We start from the raw sequence: 17,003 nt of genomic DNA, 5'->3' as shown, positions 1-17,003 counted from the left end.
TGCTGGTTTGAATCCCCGAGCCGACTAAGTGTAACATATGTTGACGTGCCGTTGAGTGAGACACTTAACCCTAATTGCTCCTGTAAGTCATTCTGGGTAAGAGATTCTGCTAAAATGTTAATAAGACACACTATGTGATTTGTAGCTTAAATGTCCTCATTCTTGTTTTACTACTTCTTGTCTATGGTGGGGAAGACCTGAACACTGTGGCACGAGTTGCCGTCTCAGCCTCACACGGTGGACGTGCATTATATTGTGGCTCACTACAGCATCAAGAACAACAGCCTCTCTTTCTTGTCACGAGAAGCACAGCAGAATGGTAAGAAAAGTTCTCACACTGCACTCTCATTCTCTCCTCCTGCACTCTCTCTCTCTCTGTCTCTCCTCCTGCACTCTCTCTCTCCTCTTGCACTCCTTCCTCCTGGACACTCTTACTCTCATCTTGCACTCTCTCTTTCTCTCCGCCCTCTCCTCCTGCACTCTCTTTCTCTCTGCCCTCTCCTCCTGCTCTCTCTCTCCTTCTGCACTCTCCTTCCTCCTGCACTCTGTGTCCTCCTGCACTCTCCACCCTCTCCTCCTGCACTCTCTCTCCCCCACACTCTCTCTTCTCCTGCACTCTCTCCATCCTACTGCACTCTCTCTCCTCCTGCACTCTCTCCATCCTCCTGCACTCTCTCTCCCCCTGCACTCTCTCCATCCTCCTTTACACTGACACCTAATATGTATGGCCCATATGTACATGTCTCCTTTATGCTGTTTTTAGGGTTCTATCCAGCATGTCTAGGACAATGAGCATTTATTTAATGAACATCCTTAACATACTCTCCTATTTTTTCAGATTCAGAGTTGTGCTACAGCTGTAACACAACCACTACTCCATCATGAACAATTCCTCCTGCACCCCAAAAACGTATTTCTTTGGCTGGAATGAAACCTATGCCAACGTCCTGTTGGCACTGGCTATCCTGGGGGCCCTGCTAACCCTCATAGGCACCGTAATCTCCCTGACGTGCTGGAACACCCCGATGGTGCGAGCATCTGTGGGCCCCATCTCCCTCCTCTCTTCTGGAAATACTTTACTCCCCCTACGTTATCATCGGTGTGTGCATTTCCCTGTAGGTTGTCATCTGCACCTTGTGGCTGCCCATCAAGCCCCCGCAGACCAGGTGGGAGGGTCTTGAGCACAAGCAGGAAAGACAGTTCTATTACAACGAAAGGCCCTCGTCGGCTTTGCTTTCGCCTTCAAAGGCATGAAGCTGCCAGGCAGCTACAACGAAGCCAAATTCGTCACCTTCGGCATGCTCATCTACTTAATCTGCTGGGTCATCTTCGGCCTTGTCTACACCAACACCCCAGGACAGTACCATCCTGCCTTGGAGATGGTGGTCATCCTCATCTCTGCCTATGGCATCCTGTTCTGTCTATTCCTGCCAAAGTACTACATCATCCTTTTCAAGAAGGAAGCGAACACACAATGTGCCTTCCAGAGGAAGATTTGGAGATTCAACTCCAGGGACGTGCTTACCGAGAGCTTGGAGACAAGGAATAACTCTCTGGGGGGATCGGGAGGGGTGGAGAACCTGGGCTTGCAGCCAGAATGCCCCCTCGCTCCTTATTCTACCTTGCGAGGAAAATGTTACAGAGCCTTTTTCTCAAATGAGTTGGAGAACACATTGGGATAGATCTTAGACCATTCCTCAATGCAGAATTTTTCCACATCCTTGATATCCTTCGTCTGCACTTATTGATTGCCCTCTTCAATTCAAACCACAGGTTTTCTATGGGTTTCAAGTCCAGAGACTGAGATGTTATCATCATCATCATCATAAGGAGAAGTATTCGGTGAATGCCCCCTTGCTCATTATTCCTCAGATGGTACCAGAAAGCAGTCTCATTCCAAGCACACCCCGGAACAATGAGATCAGGAAGCTAAGAGAGGCCCATAAGGTCTGTAAGAGGTATGACAGTGTGCCGTGATGTGTACAATAGGCTGGAAGCGCTGAGGACCCCGTTTGAAGTATGAAATCAGCAACAAACAAAAAAACACTTACATGTGGGTGAGCGTTTCCTTTAAGAGAATCATAAGCTCAGTGGGGTCTAAAATTATTGACAACCTTGATAAAGATGAGCAAAAATGACTGGATACATTTTTTTTTTTTTCAAATAGATATATTGTATGCTAAAGAAATTGGGAAATTATATTATTTTATACTAATAAAAGATTCAGAGAAAGATTTTCTTTAACATGTAATAAAACCAAATCTCAATTAAGGTAGGGATCAAAATTAACACCCCTGTTTTCAATACCTTTCAATACCTCACCTTGCAAGGATAACAGCACCGAGCCTTTTTCTAAAATGTTTTAAGAGTTGGAGAACACATTGGGAGGGATCTTAGACCATTCCTCAATGCAAAACCTTTCCAGACCCTTTCCTTTGCCTACGCTTATGGATTGTTTTCTTCAATTCAAGCCACAGGTTTTCAATGGGCTTTAAGTCTGGATACTGAGATGGCTATTGCAAAATTTTGATTTTGTGACCAATTAACCATTTATTTTTGGATTTTGATGTGTGCTTGGGGACGGTTATTGTCTTGCTGGAAGATCCCCTTGCGGCCAAGTTTCAGCCTCCTGGTAGAGGCAACCAAGTTTTTGGCAAAAATGTCCTGGTACTTGGTAAAGTTCATGATGATGTTGACCTTAACAAGGGCCCAAGGACCAGTGGAAGCAAAATAGCCCAATAACATCGAAGATCCAAAACCATACTTTACAGTAGGTATGGGGTTCTTTTTTGCTCATACGATCTCATTTCGACACCAAACCCACCACTGGTGTGCGTGGCCAAAGAGATACGCTAGCGTTCAAAAGTTTGGGGTCACTTAGAAATGTCCCTGTTTTTGAAAGAAAAGCAAAAAAAATTGTCCATTAACATAACATAAAATTGATCAGAAATACAATGTAGACATTGTTAATGTTGTAAATGACTATTGTAACTGGAAACAGCAGATTTTTTATGGAATATCTGCATAGGCGTACAGAGGCCCATTATCAGCAACCATCACTCCTGTGTTCCAATGGCAAGTTGTGTTAGCTAATCCAAGTTTATCATTTTAAAAGGCTAATTGATCAATAGAAAACCTTTTTGCAATTATGTTAGCACAGCTGAAAACTGTTGTTCTGATTAAAGAAACAATAAATCTGACCTTCTTTAGACTAGTTGAGTACCTGGAGCATCAGCATTTGTGGGTTCGATTACAGGCTCAAAATGGCCAGAAACAAAGAACTTTCTTCTGAAACTCGTCAGTCTATTCTTGTTCTTAGAAATGAAGGCTATTCCATGCGAAAAATTGCCAAGAAACTGAAGATCTCGTACAACACTGTGTACTACTCCCTTCACAGAACAGCGCAAACTGTCTCTAACCAGAATAGAAATAGGAGTGGGAGGCCCCAGTGCAGAACTGAGCAAGAGGACAAGTACATTAGAGTGTCTAGTTTGAGAAACAGATGTCTCACAAGTCCTCGTTTGGCAGCTTCATTAAATAGTACCCGCAAAACACCAGTCTCAACGTCAACAGTGAAGAGGCGACTCCGGGATGCTGGCCTTCTAGGCAGAGTTCCTCTATCCAGTGCCTGTGTTCTTTTGCCCATTTTAATATTTTATTTTAATTGGCCAGTCTGAGATATGGCTTTTTCTTTGCAACTCTGCCTAGTAGGCCAGCATCCCGGAGTCGTCTCTTCACTGTTGACGTTGAGACTGGTGTTTTGCAGGTACTATTCAATGAAGCTGCCAGTATACGAGTCATATCTCAGATTTTTTAAGTATTGGTAATTTATGTTGGAACTATACTGCCATGGGATCTCCTTTTGGCCTATTCACTGTTATATTGTTTAAAAATAATTACCATTGTTCATGTTTTGAGGGATTGTAGACAATAACACAGACATAGTCAAAGAAGCCAATATTACCTAATTGGAATAGTTTTTTTTAGAAGGGACATTTTGTTTATTTTTAATAAAGATACCTATGAACTAGTTGACATGACTATATGAGTCATTTTTAGTCTTCCAGGAAAATGTCATTACCTATAAATGCATAATCTGATCCTAGGACTCCCTCAGCTGGTTTACGGTTTCATGTTCAAAGGATGAAGAGGTTTGAGGAAGAATTACTTTAGTTATATCTTCCTTCTGTTCCTTTGCAGATAATTATACCTAACACTGGTCTATCCAGTTCCACTGAAACTGATATAGTACACAGATGTAGAATTGTTATTTGATGACCCTGTTGCAGGATAACTTTCCTGCAATGCAGGAAATGTAAAAGTTGTAGTGTATTTGGGGTTTAAAAGGCATTTGAAGTTTGTAATTTCTATTTAGAAAATTCTGAGTAGATTTTTCCCCTTACTAAAAATGTATTAACCCCTACAAAAATGTCCATGAATTACAATCCACATAATAATTCATATTTCTGGTCGCTACAGGATTGTTTTCCTTTTGTAGCACACTTACACAAATAAAGATCCTACATCTGTTCAAATGTGTTTGTCAATAGATTTTTTGATTAATTCCCATTAATGACAACATTCTTGAACTGAGTTATTACTCATCGAATTCTGGGTATTTGGGGTAATTTGGTTAATGATCATATAATTGATTTTGTGGCTCTTTCCTTGTAGAATGTTGACAGTTGTATAGAACACATTGTATTGCAACGCAAACTTAACTTAACTTAACTACACTCACCGACACGGGATAAACTTTATCCATCATGCTGGCCTTGACCAAACCTGTCACGTTGGTATAAAGGGATCGGGAGACAGGCATAGGAATGCGTAATAGGGTTTTTTATTCACCCAAATTAAAGTGTGCTATGTAAAGGCACGGAGACGAAGACCAAACAAAAACGTATACAAAACACAGGGTTGAAACCCAAACAAAAGAGCAAGGAGTACCTCGAATAAATAACACAAGCGCACAATGATTCCACACGGGGCGAGACCCGTAATCATCTGCGCAATACACGCGGCACGAAAGCCAAAACAACACAGCACAGGTACTCCCATGACCAACGGACATTGGAACAGTAATCAACAGCCCAATGGTGAACCAAAGGGCACATTTATACAATTACAATCAGGAAAGAATATGGGAACCAGGTGTGCGTAATGACAAAGTTCAGTGCCTAGAGGCCGGTGACATAGACCTCCGAAACTGGTGCACGGAATGAGCAACAGTACCAGCCAGACTTATAGTGGTATTTCCATCCCTTTTAATGCTCTTATGCTCATCCTTTAAAAATGCCATAAGGTCTGAAATGGACACCAAAGTCAACTGTAGAAACAATTATCTAGGCTAAGTAAAACAAAAGTATTTTTTAATCTATTGCTCTACTAACTAGCTACCTAAAGTGTATTCAGTGGCTAGCTAAGACAGAGAAAGGGGACATAAGATGTTCATGGATTGGATACAAAAGGTCTCTGATTGTGCTGGTGAACTGTTGCTGACAGTGACAATTTGTAGTCTTTCTAAGGCCTTCTCTGTTGCTAATTAGCATTTAGGATTTTTGAGAGTAAATTGAGGCTAATATTGGTCAAACGCATTTTGTGCAAGAGAGAAGAACACGTTATCATAACATCACGCCAGGGTAAGCCTACACGAAACACAAACCTTATATGAAGTAGTTCTAAAATCCCAGACGCTAAAATTAACGGTGAAAAAAAAATATTATTGGGTTTTACCACTAGGTTTTATGGGTATTATGACGAGTCCACTGTGCCAGACTATTGTGGTGTTGAAAATGCAAACCATGATATTGAAGTGCCCGCAGTCGGTATTTTTGTTTATCGGCTGTGTGGTACATTGGCACAGAAACCCTAATTCCAATTTGTTGTGGCTAACGTTAGCTGGTGGCTAGGTGACTAATGCTAATGTTAGCTAAGTGGCTAATGTTAGCTAGGGGATAAGGTTAGGGTTAGTGGAAGTGTTGGCTAACATGCTAAGTAGTTATAAAGTAGTAAGTAGTTGCTCATTAGCAAAAATGCTAAAGTTGTTGTCGATGAGATTAGAACTCGCAACCTTTAGGTTGCTAGACGTTCGCGTTTTACGCATACATTAAAACCAGTATTGATAGCGTTGTGATCATCCACATATTCCTATGGAAAACTCCCTATGGCGCATGAACACGGAAGTATTTGAATATGAAGCGTGCCATATTGCTGAATGGGGCTGAATGGCACAAAAATCACTAAGGATCATGGTCAAAGTGAGTTACATTGTCTACTAGCCTAATATACAATTTTGTCTACTCAGCTAACTTAAGGCACTCGTGTCATTCTAATTTGATCTATTTATACAGCAAAAAAGTTTGAAAAAAACAATACTTAAATTTTTTGTCTACAAAAGGTTCCTGCATTGTCATAAAATGTGGAGTATAGGATTAATAGCCAAGTTTAGAACTATGCTACTACACCGTAGGCTATTAGATGCACTAGACCAGGACTATAAGTTATATTTAAACCTCCTTTCCATAACCACATTATTACTTTGTCATGAAAACCAAGACGACCCAATCAAATTAACTAAATCAGGTCCGGTGGCTAGAAAGGCAGGAACCTAGGGAGAAACCTAAAGAGGATCCAGGCTCTGAGGGGTGACCAGTCCTCTTCTGGCTGTGCCGGGTGGAGATTATAACAGTACATGGCCATCAAGGCCAGATTGTTCTTCAAGATGTTCAAACGTTCATAGATGACCAACAGGGTCAAATAATAATCACAGTGCTTGTAGAGGGTGCAACATGTCAGTACCTCACAAGTAAATGTCAGTTGGCTTTTCAAAGCTGAGCATTCAGAGGTTGAGACAGCAGGTGCGGCAGAGAGAGAGAGAGAGAGAGAGAGAGAGAGAGAGAGTCAAAAACAGCAGGTCCGGGAAAAGGTAGCATGTCCAGTGAACAGGTCAGGGTTCCATAGCAGCAGGCAGTACAGTTGAAACTGGAGCAGCAGCATGACCAGGTGGTCCTGAGGCATGGTCCTAGGGCTCAGGTCCTCCGGGAGGGGGGGAGAGAGAGAGAATTAGAGCGAGCATACTTAAATTCACAAAGGATATCAGATAAGACAGGAGAATTACATCAGATATAACAGACTGACCCTAGCCCCCTGGCACATAGACTATTGCATGGGGGGGCGATACCCCTTGACAGGGCCAACCAGGCCCACACCACTAGAGTGATATCAACAGAACTTATTACCCTGAGGCAAGGCTGAGTATATCCCACGAAGATGTCTTCCACCGCATGAGCCGGAGGGGTCTCAAAACCGGACAGGAAGATCACGTCTGTGACTCAACCCACTCAAGTGACACACCCCTCCTAGGGACGACATGGAAGAGCACTAGTAAGCCAGTGACTCAGCCCCCGTAATAGGGTCAGAGGCAGAGAATCCCAGTGGAGAGAGGGGAGCTGGCCAGGCAGAGACAGCAAGGGCGGTTCGTCACTCCAGTGCCTTGCCGTTCACCTTTGCACCCCTTGGCCAGACTACACTCAATCATAGGACCTACTGAAGTGATGAGTCTTCAGTAAATACGTAAAGGAAGAGACCGAGTCTGCATCTCTCACATGGATAGGCAGACCCTTCCATAAAAATGGAGCTCTATAGGAGAAAGCCCTGCCTCCAGCTGTTTGCATAATAATTCTAGGGACAATAAGGAGGCCTGCGTCTTGTGACCATAGAGTACGTGTTGGTATGTACGGCAGGACTAAATTGGAGAGATAGGTAGGAGCAAGCCCATGTAATGCTTTGTAGGTTAGCAGCAAAACCTTGATATCAGCCCTAGCCTTAACAGGAAGCCAGCACTGGAGTAATATGATAAATTGTTTTGGTTCTAGTCGAGATTCTAGCAGCGATGTTTAGCACTAACTGAAGTTTATTTAGTGCTTTATCCAGGTAGCGGGAGAGTAGGGCATTGCAGTAGTCTAATCTAAAATGACAAAAGCATGGATTAGGTTTTCTGCATAATTTTTGGACAAAAAGTTTTATATTTTTGCAATGTTACGAATATGGAAAAAAGCTGTCCTTGAAACAGTCTTGACATAATCATCAAAAGAGAGATCATGGTCCAGAGTAACGCAGAGGTCATTCACAGTTAAATGTTTAGACTACTGTACAACCAACAAGATTAATTGTCAGATCAAACAGCAGATCTCTTTCTTTTTTGGGACCTAGAACTAGCATCTCTCTTTTGCCCGAGTTTAAAAGTAAAACATTTGCTGCCATCCACTGTCTGAAACACAGGTTTCCAGGGTAGGCAATTTAGGGGCTTCACCATGTTTCATCGAAATGTACAGCTGTGTGTCATCCGCATAGCAGTGAAAGTTGAAATTGTGTTTCCGAATAACATCACCAAGAGGTTGAATAGATAGTGAAAACAATAGTGGTCCTAAAACAGAACCTTGAGGAACACCGAAACGTAGAATGGTCAGAGGACAAACCATCCTCAGAGACAAACTGATATCTTTCCGACAGATAAGATCTAAACCAGGCAAGAACTTGTCAGTGTAGACCAGTTAGGGTTTCCAATCTTTTCAAAAGAACGTGGTGATTGATGGTGTCAAAAGCAGCACTAAGGTCTAGGAGCACGAGGACAGATGCAGAGCCTTGGTCTGACGCCATTAAAAGGTAATTTGCCACCTTCACAAGTTTACTGTCATGTCTGTTTCCACCCCCCCCCCCCCCCCCCCCGGCGCTTGAGGGCACCAGGCTGCCCTGGATCACGCACTCCTCCCATCTATTACGCACACCTGCCTTCCCTTGTCACGCACATCAGCGATATTGGACTCACCTGGACTCACTCATCACCTGTTTATTACCTTCCCTATATGTGTCAGTTCCCTTGCTCTGTTCCCTGCTGCTGCATTGATTGTTTTTTTGTGTGTGTTACCTGCTTGCTGATGCTGTTACTGTCTCGTTCCATGTCTGTTCTGTATTAAATGTTTTACTCCCCGTACCTGCTTTGTCTCTCCAGCGTCATCCCATGTGACATGTAGTCTCAGTGCTATGATGGGGTCTAATACCAGACTAAAGCGTTTCGTATACATTATTTGTCTTCAGGAAGGCAGTAAGTTGCTGCGCAACAGCTTTTTCAAACAAAATTGAGCGGAATAGGAGATTCGATATAGTCCGATAGTTTTTTCATTTTCTGGGTCAAGGTTTGAGTTTTTCAAGAAAGGCTTTATTACTGCCACTTTTAGTGAATGCTGTTTTTTAGTTATCTCCTCAGTTAGGTAAAAAAATATGACGATCGAGCAGAAGTGAGGGCTCTTCAATATTGCACGGTAATGTCTTTTCAAGCTAGTCAGAAGACTTCCAGTTTGGTGGAGCACCATTTCCGTTCCAATTTTCTGGAAGCTTGCTTCAGGGCTCAAGTATTTTCTGTACACCAGGGAGCTAATTTCTTGCAACAAATGTTTTTTGTTTTAAGGGGTGCGACTGCATCTAGGGTATTTAAATCCTCAGTTAGGTGGTTAACCGATTTTTGTACTCCGACATCCTTGGGTATGTGGAAGGAGTCTGGAAGAGCATCTAGGAATCTGGGTTGTCGGAGAATTTATAGCACAGCTTTTGATGATCCTTGGTTGAGGGCTGAGCAGATTATTTGTTACGATTGCAAACGTAATAAAATGTTGGTCCGATAGTCCAGGATTATGAGGAAAAAACATTTTGATACACAATATTTATTCCTCGGGACAAAACTCGATCAAGGGTATGAATGTGGCTAATTTAAAAAACTCACAAAAGCTCTGACGAAGGCCATGAGACCGATACGTAAAGCTGATTAAAGAGCAGTGATACTATCAAGAGCAGTGCGTGGGTTTCTTCTTTTTTCTCTTTTTTTCTCATGACTAGAAGCTTAAAAGACAAAAACACAGTCATGTTTAGTTTTGCCCAACCTAGATTGAAGCACAGACAGCGTCTCAATGGTCTCAATGGAGATAGGTCCGGCCAGCCGACCAGATACAGTAGGTCCGGTTGGCCAGAGAGGTCTTGTTGGCCGGCCAGATAGGTCCAGTCGGTCATTCAGCTAGGTCCAGTCTGCCGGGTGGACGGCCAGATAAATCCGGTTGGTCTGCCAGTGAGCTACAGTCGGCTGGTTGGCTGACCATAAAAAAAACTTGCATCCTTGGTATCTGTAGGTGAAGAAGGATGAGGATGCCGTGGATGTATTGGCAGAAAGCAGCATGGTCAGTAACAGCTTTATTCCTTCATCATTAATTTATTTAGGGAAACTGAAATCTGTCGAAGGGGAGAAGCAATATGGTGTAACCCCTCTCCTTGTTCTGCCCAATTCTTTCACAAAAATGAGGAAAAGCCCATGTCTGTGTCTACAGGTTTACATTCCCAGGGTGCTTAGAACTGACTCACCCGACTCAACGGCTGCATCACCAGATAGGTGTAAAACCTCTCAGTTGTACGGGACCACAGACAGCAGCCCCGTCTGTCAGAGCCCGGTAGCTGATGAATTGTTAGTGAACCCCTGAACCTGAGACGCTACCCCCTAGTGGGGCACCCCAGAACTGAGGTGATGGCATAGGGGAGTAGATCCCTAATTGTATTGCTGTACCATCCAACAGAGTTTACCACAGACCCTTCCAATGATCTTGAAAATGCATCCTTTCTTTCCCCTTTCATTGAGCTTAGCATGTATCTTATATCAATAGATAGGCTTTTGCTCTCACTTATTCAATAGTTCTTGATCAGAGAGAGAAGAAGTGGTTACGGGGCCCCTGCGACAACTCTGCCAAGGCACCACCAAGAGCTGGGAGCCACTCAGAAGCAAAGCCGTTCGTCAGAATTGCCCTAATAGACAAACCTGCCAGGCTTGCCTTAGCATAGACTATTTTCCGAAGACCTGCCTATAAGGACTGCCTCGGCTAAAAAGTGCCTTTATAGCATAACGTGGTTTAGAAATGAAATGCACCCCAGAGTGCATTTCCAGTTTGCTCTTGATATCCAGGTTGCCAGAATAGAAGGCATTTTGTTTCTCTGACCGACAGAGGGCACTCTTGCTGCACACTAAACCAGGGCCTTTCAAGTCTGGACCTCAAGGTCCGCAGTACTGCTGCTTCTCATCCTTCCACTCTAATATTTACCTGAGTACCCCAGACCAAGACTGAACAATCTTTCTTCTACAGCAACCTTATATTTGAAACCAAAAACACAACATTTCAAATTTAGAAAATCCTACCATAGTGCAGCTGTGATTGATTTTTTATTACATCATTGTTACTGTAGTTAAGAAGCTTAACTTGCCCGTTTAAAAGCATTATGCATAGGATAAGAATGATACTGTCAAGAATAGTGAACCAATAGCTTTTCTTCATACTTTGCACATATAGTAGGTACTGTAAATGGAAATCACGTTTTAAAGTTTAAAAATAAATACAGCCATGCAGTATTTTTACAAATACTTTTTTGTATTATTTAACAAGGACCTTTTATTTCATTAACGGAATCATGTTTTACAAATGTTTAATACTAATCTGATATTAAACATAACATTTATTTTACATTTTTATTAGACTTTTGACCCTGACAAAATCTGTCATGAATTGACAGATGACAATTGATTATAAATGAGAGTATTTGTGTGCATATAAACATCATGGACCTTTTCAGTGTTAAATAGAATGCTTTGAACTCTTTGAAATGTCAAATGGTTAATACATTATGATCTTTTGTTGATAATTGAAGAGTTTATTTCCAAAACGCTATATCCACCAATTTTTCACATTTATGTTTTTTTATCAGAAATTATTGCTTATGGGTTCCTTCATGAGTGTGTAAGATATTACTGTTCTCAGATTTTTTATTAATAGATTTTAGATGTGAATGAAAATATATACTGTATGTATCCATTGTTCGTATCCTGTATACACTGAGGATACCAAACACTAGGAACACCTTCCCGACTTACTGTAAGTCACTCTGGATAAGAGCATCTGATAAATTACTAAAATGTAAAATGTAAATGTACAGATCTCATTTTACTGTACTTAATCATTTTTAAAAAACATTTCAATATTGATGTGACATGTATAATTTGTAAATTTCTTTATAAAAAAATGTAGTTATTTGTTACACTTCACTCTGTAAAACCTAGTATACTCCTTATTTCTCTAAGAGTGAGGCAGATATATAGCATTTTTAAATGAAACCATCAATTGATTTTCAACAAATAAATATCTGTCATTGAATAACCCCATGTCATAACTAGATAGTAAAAAAATATATATTTCATAATTTCTTTAACCCTAGAAATGACCACCGGCCGAATATTTTTTTTGCTGCTGTATTGATCCCCCCCACAAAATTGTAATCATCTAATATTACAGGAATTCCTTAAATAATGTGTCTTTAATGTTCTAACATCCTAGTTTATTTTTTTTTTATTTTTTTTAAGTAAGACTAGTTTTTGCATCACTACCCCAAGTTTTCATATGTGGGTCAAATATGACCGTATGTATTTCCTATGGTATTCACCGCATTGCACTTGTCAAACTGACCTTTCTTTTTGCTACAACAATTACATTTAAGTAATTAATAAAATATTTATTAAATATCTTGTTTTTATGTTCATTAATCACCATTTTAATTAGTCCTTTTTAACTCATTGAATAAAAGGAGTTTCATAAGGAGGCTCATAGGAATGTTGCCAGATATACAACCAAAAGGGTTTTACAGATTTTGGATGAGGAAGCCATTGGTGCCTCCGACTCAGAATCTGAGGTATTCAATTCAGATGACACAGACTATGTGCCTGTGGGTCAAGTTGGAGTTGTGGATGCACCTGGTAGTCCAGCTGTCCTAGATGATTCTACAGATGGGGAGGACTCCTCTGAGGAGAGTAAAAAGGTGTCTTTTTAGACCAGGGAATCTTGTTTCTCGTGGTCTGAGAGTTTTGTAGGTGCCTTTTGGCAAAATCCAAGCGTCCTGTCATGTGCCTTTTACTGAGCAGTGGCTTCCGTCTGGCCACTCTACCATAAAGGCCTGATTGTTGTAGTGGTGCAGAGATGGTTGTCCTTCTGGAAGGTTCTCCCATCTCCACAGAAGAACTGAGGCAATGGAAAGATGTGGGGTGATGAAAGAGAGCCATGCCACCACTACTCAGAGCAGCCAGGGCCAGAAGAGGAAGAGGTGCCAGCTCTGCCCAAGCGCAAAGGATAGAAAAGTCAGCTGCTGGTGTTCTCAGTGCAACACACCCGTCTGCAAAGAGCACAGTCACATGCTTGTGGTTTGTAACAAATGCATGGACTAAGACAGCATAAGTAAGTATCACACACACACTTTGTTCCTTTTAGTGTTCATGTTTTCTAAATTCACAATTGTTAGTGTTGTTCTTTATATTGATGATGAACTTTGGACTTTCAAATAAACGTTTTGAAATATTATAAAACATGCTTAAGGTGGTTTTATTGTGTTCTTCACACTAAAAGGTTGAATGTGAAACTGTGATTGTAAGATTGATTGTAAGAAAAATATGCTAACATTTTCAATAGCTGTTATGAATTTTCATAATATGTTATCATTGAAATGAGTATCAAACTGTTGAAGAGTGACTAAAAACATTTCAAACTGTAACGGCTGTCTGTAAGAGGGAACCAAGGTGCAGCAGAGGATGTGTTCATCATTCGAATTTGAATTCAAAAACAAGAGAACACTACAAAATGAACAAAAACGACAGCAAACAGTCCTGTTAGGAAAATACTCAAAACAGAAACAATTACCCACAAAACACAAAGGAAAAACATGCTCCTTATGTGTGACTCCCAATCAGCAATAACGAGCTTCAGCTGTGCCTGATTGGGAGCCACACACACACGGCCCAAAACAAAGAAATACCAAAACATAGAAAAAGGAACATAGAACGCCCACCCAATGTAACACCCTGGCCTAACCAAAATAAAGAACAAAAAACCCCTCTCTATGGCCAGGGCGTTACACAAACAATAAAATAATTATTGAAAGTTCCAAATCATCACTCAAAATAATTATGTTCCTCAAAATGTATAATATTTTAGACCCATATAAATAAAACACAGATATTACATTATCGGGTTATTTTGACCCGGCGTATGCATTCTCGTGGGCCATGTTTACTATACATTCTATGTACCGTTTCAGAATGAAACTTTTAAATTATTAGTATTTCAGCTTATGTGTCAATGAGTTATTGAGGTATGAGTTATTGATGTATACTGTAAGTAAGTATCCATAACAACAGGGGGCACTGCCTGAGATATTGTTCTATTAGTATTTAGCATTAGCTTGAGCAGTGTCTTGTAACCACAGGACTTTTCTTAATTTTTTCCCTTGCTTTCTGCTCTCTCTCTCTCACCAGGGTGTATCAGTTTTCAAAAGGCCTCTTTTAAGTCATATGTTTTTTAGAACAAGAGATAGCCAAGTAGGGTTAATGAAGTGCTAAACATACCAGATATCTGGGTGGAGGCTTTTCACAGAGCAGAAAGAGAAAGTTTTGTTATTGGATTGGGATCAGTGTAAGTTCACCTTGTTTTTGGGGAGGAATGAATGGAACATATCAGGAACAGTAGCGAGCTGCAGAAGTGGGTCTTATTGGCTTACTACAAATGAGTACTTCCTGGTTTTGTAGTTTCACTACTGACACACTTTGTTATTCACTATTAATTAGCTGTCCCACACACACACACAAACACACAGAGACAGACATAGTTCAGTTCCCCCAAAAGCCTCTTAAACGAACAGAATAATCAGCACAACAAATTGTTTTAGCCCAGCTGTGATCTGGTGAACTCAGCTCTTGTCCATGAATGAATATTCATGGACAAAGACGCAACATAAAGCAGGTAAAGTAACCATGTGTACTCTCAGAGATTTGTAACAGCCATCTCTAGAGACTGGGAAAGAACGATCGGCAGTATTAAGCTTTGACACCATCTCCTTACCCCTATCACATGTACACACGTGAATATTTACACACATACAGTACATACAAACAAACCTGTAATTGACGATACTTAAATTTAGGGGGCCCTTAAGACATACTTTTCCTTCTCTTGCTGTTGAACGCTCAAGGAACTCATGGGTTATATGGGTATAGGTTTGTTTGGCCTTTGTTGGACAGAGATTTTCAGTTGCACAAGAAGTGAAACACTTTCCCTTTTTATGTTAAGGTTGTGTGTGGGTTGGTGTTTGTGAATATGAAAGAGGGAGAGTGTGTGTGCAGCATGCAGTGTACAGTGTGTGTGTGAGAGTGTATGCTTACGTATGTGCCTGTGCGTGCGTGAAGTCCGTTAATAAATGGTAGATTTCATCAGAATGGATTACTGTTGTTAGCCTGTACCTCCCTGGAGTGTGTATTGGGTAATTGGGTAGTTGAACACCCAGAAAGCAATTAAAGAGTCATTGAGAGTGCAGGAAATAATCTGCACCAGCAACTCATAATGCCAAATGTATCAACTACTATTCAAATCTCTATGCCTGTGTATGACATACACACACACAGAGGAAACATGAGAGTGTTAGACAGTGAGTGTGTGCGGGGGCTCTAATTGCTTGCAGGCATGCTGGAAGCTCTAAGAATGAGTTGGGAAAGAGATGTGTGTGAGTAGGACACATGTTGTCTGGTGTGTGTCTATCTCCCTGGGGAGGTGTTGGAATTGTTGTATGCTTGATACACTATACAGTACCAGTCAAAAGTTTGGACAAGCCTACTCATTCAAGGGTTTTAAATGTTTTATTTTGTATTTTATTTCACCTTTATTTAACCAGGTAGTCTAGTTGAGAACAAGTTCTCATTTGCAACTGCGACCTGGCCAAGATAAAGCAAAGCAGTTCGACACATACAACAACACAGAGTTACACATGGAATAAACAAACATACGATCAATAATACAGTAGTCTATAAAAGTCTATATACAGCATGTGCAAATGAGGTAGGATAAGGGAGGTAAGGCAATAAATAGGCTATGGTGGTGAAGTAATTACAATATAGCAATTAAACTCTGGAATGGTAGAATGTGCAGAAGATGAATGTGCAAGTAGAGATACTGGGGTGCAAAGGAGCAAGATAAATGAATAAATACAGTATGGGGATGAGGTAGGTGGATGGGTTATTTACAGATGGGCTACGTACAGGTGCAGTGATCTGTGAGCTGCTCTGACAGCTGGTGCTTAAAGCTTGTGAGGGAGAGTAGAGTCTCCAGCTTTAGTGATTTTTTTGTATGTATATGGACATCCCTTCAAATGAGTGGATTCGTCTGTTTCAGCCACGCCCCTTGCTGACAGGTGTATAAAATCAAGCACACAGCCATGCAATCTCCACATACAGACATTGGCAGTAGAATGGCCCGTACTGAAGAGTTCAGTGAATTTTAACGTGGCACCGTCATAGGATGCCACCTTTTCAACAAGTCAGTTTGTCAAATTTATGCCATACCAGAGCTGCCCCCAGTCAACTGTTAGTTCTGTTACTGTGAAGTGGAAACATCTAGGAGCAACAAGTGCCAAAGCGAGTGCTGAAGTGTTTGTTTTGGCTGGAGTGGTGTAAAGCTCACCGCCATTGGACTCTGGAGCAGTGGAAACGCATTCTTTGGAGTGATGAATCACGCTTCGCCATCTGGCAGTCTGACCGACAAATCTGGATTTAGTGGATGCCAGTAGAACGCTAGCTGCCCACATGCATAGTGCCAACTGTAAAGTTTGGTGGAAGTGGAATAATGGTCTGGGGCACAGGAGGTTGGTAACACCTTAATTGGGGAGAACGGGCTCGTGGTAATGGCTGGAGCGGAATGAGTGAAATGGTATCCAATACATCAAACACATGGGTTCCATATGTTTGATGCCATTCTATTCCAGCCATTATTATGAGCTGTCCTCCCCTCAGCAGCCTCCACCGGTCTGGGGCGGTTTTTCATGGTTTGGGTTAGGACCCTTAGTTCCAGTGAAGGGAATTCTTAACACTACAGCATACAATGACA

This window comes from Salmo salar, chromosome 15 (assembly GCF_965601325.2).
Source record: "Salmo salar chromosome 15, fSalSal1, whole genome shotgun sequence".
Classification (NCBI taxonomy): domain Eukaryota; kingdom Metazoa; phylum Chordata; class Actinopteri; order Salmoniformes; family Salmonidae; genus Salmo; species Salmo salar.
The sequence above is the reverse complement of the archived record's forward strand: the minus strand, read 5'-3'. Positions refer to the sequence as shown.